This window comes from Otolemur garnettii, unplaced genomic scaffold, assembly GCF_000181295.1.
Source record: "Otolemur garnettii isolate 467f Iridium unplaced genomic scaffold, OtoGar3 scaffold00024, whole genome shotgun sequence".
Classification (NCBI taxonomy): Eukaryota; Metazoa; Chordata; class Mammalia; order Primates; family Galagidae; genus Otolemur; species Otolemur garnettii.
The window spans coordinates 21,799,954-21,803,571 of record NW_003852419.1 but is presented as its reverse complement, the minus strand read 5'-3'; positions in this window follow the sequence as shown (position 1 = coordinate 21,803,571).

The window sequence follows — 3,618 nt, the reverse complement described above, 5'->3', positions numbered from 1 at the left end:
TTTTTTGGTTGCAGCCGTCGTTGTTTGGCGGGTCCGGGCTGGGGATTTGAACCCGCCACCTTAGGTGTACGTGGCTGGCGCCTTAGCCGGTTGAGCTATAGGCGCCGAGCCGAAAGTTATGAATTTCTAAAGAAGTCCCGGAATAGATGAGTCAGAGAAATAACTGTCCATTCAGGTAGGAATTTCTACAGTAACTTGCTTGGAAGAAAAATAAATCAGTATCAAGGAGGTTAAGATAGCATCATCTGAATCATATTAGTATATTTCATTAGGTCCCAGATGCTATCAGCTTTAACGTGTGGCATTATGTATAGCTATGAAAGAAAAAATATGTCCTCAAGACATTACCAATTGTAAGATGCATCTACCCTGGTTTCAGAGATTTTAAAATGTGAAAGAAGGGGAAGGGACATCTTTGAGTTGGTGAAACACGGCACATATTTGCTTCCTTGATTGTTGCCTGCTGTGGCCATTAGGCCAGAGACACTGCCTGCCTTGCTGTCTGCCAAGTCCTCCATATCTGGAATTAAGCCTGGCACAGTGGACTCCATGAAAATGTGTTAATGAATGAATCAGGGTTCTAGTCTTGCTTTTCTAATAACTTCCTGTGCTACCCTGGCTGGGCGAGGCAAAGCATTCCCTTCTCTATGTCTCATTTCACTGTACTCAAGTTTAACTGACCCTCACCAGAACAGAAGAAATGAAAAGCTCCACATACACACAAAGTAGACCCACCCTCCACATTGCCATGTGAAGACTCCCAGAGTCTCAGAGGGTAGGGAAGCCTCATTCTTCACCCTAGAAATCCCTCTTTCCCCAGAGCCCAACTCTTTTTAAGGCTCTGTGATTCACCTGTTCCAACCAAGCCTTTCCATCCCTTTGCTTGGGTTACTGAACTTGTGCTCACTGCACATAGTTTAGGGTCAAGGGAATATGCAAAATACTCCAAGCTAAGAGATGGTGTTTTGTAACTTCCCTGAATTCCTCCAAGAAGTTGAAATGCCAGTATATCATTGCCACAAAATATTTTTAAATAACCTCAGTCTGGGCTTGGCACCTATAGCTCAGTGGCTAGGGTGCCAGCCACATATACCAGAGCTGGTGGGTTCAAATCCAGCCCTGGCCTGCCAAACAACAATGACAACTACTACTTTAAAATAGCCGGGCATGGCTCGGTGCCTGTGGCTCAAGTGGCTAAGGCACCAGCCACATACACCTAAGGTGGTGGGTTTGAATCCAGCCCAGCCCACCAAACAATGATGACTGCAATCAAAAAATAGCCGGGTGTTGTGGCAGGAGCCTGTGGTCCCAGCTACTTGGGAGGTTGAGGCAGGAGACTCGCTTGAGCCCAGGAGTTGGAGGTTGCTATGAGCTGTGATGCCATTGCACTCTACCCGGGGGGGCGGGGTAGCTTGAGGCTCTGTCTCAAAAAAATAAAATAAAATAAAATAGCTGAGCGTTGTGGCAGATGCCTGTAGTCCCAGCTACTTGGGAGGCTGAGGCAAGAGAATCACTTAAGCCCCGAGAGTTTGAGAATGCTGTGAGCTGTGATGCCACAGCACTCTACCAAAGGCAACAGACTGAGACTCTGTCTCAAAAATAAATAAATAACATCAGTCTGCATCTATCAGAGAGTTAGTCTTGCCTGGTCAAAATCCCTAAGCTGGTGATGAGCAGGGTTATGTGTGCCCCTCCTGCTAATTGTTTATTCTGAAACAATAAAAATAATAACACACAGAACGAGTGATGAACCCTTGCATATGTCTCCTTATTTAGCCTTCAATAGAACTATATGGGGTAGGAAATACCCCCCCTTTTTTTTACAAGTGGGGAAACTGAGGCATAGAGGTATTAAATCATGGTAGGTAATGTTGCCTGGCCTCAAACCCAGGTGGGTGGCACCAGAGTTTATACTCCCATAACTATTATGATCTACTACAGCAATGAACTGCCTTATGCCAGACAACTAGTTTGTGAAATGCTCTACGCTTGGTACTAAGGCTCAGATAAGAATAAAGTTCAGTCTCTCCCCTGAAAGAGTTCATGCTCTGATGGAGAAGACAGACTTCTGAAACAGATGGGTACAAATTGTCACAGGAAATGGAAGAAAAGGGGCCCAGGTCTATAGGCAATCCAGGAGGGTGGCATAGAAGAGGTGTTTCCAGCTGGGTGTGGAAAGGAAAGTAGGAGTTTGCTAGGTGGGAAAAGGAGGGTAGGGCATTCAAGAGCAGAAGCTTCTTGGAGGCTGGGTCTGGGGAGGAGGAGGCAGCAGAGAGGCCAACAGAAAGCAGGACCCCAAATTAGAAAAGGGGCCCCACAGTAGTGAGTTTATCTACTTTGGTCAGAGCGTTTGAGAAGGATTCAAACAAGGGAGGGACAGGCCTGCTTTGCATTTTTGAAAGTGCTCTCAGCTAGTTAGTTGCATTTGCCTGGCCAGGGGTGATTTTTGGTGGGAAGAAAGAGAAAACTGAGTCCAAGTGCACTGTTGTACTCCTAATAAGGCTGCTTAATGAGAGATGACAGCTGGCAGTGGAGACACTTTAGTCTTTCTTCCTTTCCTCCTTTTACCTTGAATCCCAGTGTCATGTGATGACTAGAGCTTCAGCAGCCATCTTGGATCATGAAGTGGTCTTAAGAAGGGAAGCCACATATCAAAAGAGTCCTGGACTGCTTACCTCTTACGTGAGAAAGACAGAAATTTGCTTATTTTAAGCTGCTGTTATTTTGAATGTTCTGTCACAGGCAGCTGGTGTGCATGATGTGCCAACCATCCTGGTCTTTTGGAGAAATCGACAGGTCTAATGGTGATTGTATCACGGCCAGTTGAACCAGATGTAGTCAATTGACCCCAGGGGAGCCAATGATAGGTTGCATGGAGCCAGATCTTCTCCCAGAAAGAGAAAACAGAAACTCCAGATATTTGCTGCTGGAACTTGAAATAGAAAGTCACAGTCATGAGATGTCATGGCTACTATTTTAGGGCACCCATTTTATGGGATGATGTACAAGCTAAAGTGAAGAGTGAAGAAAGCGGTCTGCTGAGAGAAAGTTTTGAGATAGACACAGGCGGGAGAGATGAGAGACCATGGAACTCCAGAAAGTGAGAAACAGTTGGAGAGAGTAGGGGATTTTTCATCTCCTCGAGGCTTCATGGTGCTCTCTGCAATCAAGCTTCATGTGAATTCCAGTGTCCTAATAAGAAGTCCCCCACCTTTTTAACCTAAGCCTGAGAAAATTTCTTTTTCTTGCGATTAACAGGTCCCTAACATAACTTTACACACTGCCCCATACTTTCCTTTATCACTTCCTAGTTTCCCTTTTTAAGAAATGTACACATCATTAATATTTTAGGATGAATTACTTTTGTCATCTTCCCACGTGGAGAATGTGAAGGAGGAACAGGTAAGTAACACGAGGGAAGAGGCTGCCAAAGGGATGGAAAGTGGCTCTGGAAGTCACCTTTGCAATTGTACTTAGGCCCAGCCCAGCACACAGATCACTCTCAGTGCTCTTGGGTCTGCGGGGACTGGTTATAAGATTCCTGGAAGGAGTTGTCTCAGAACACAACTCTGAGACATCAAGAACTACCTGGATGTATGATAGCTTCATTTTTTTTTT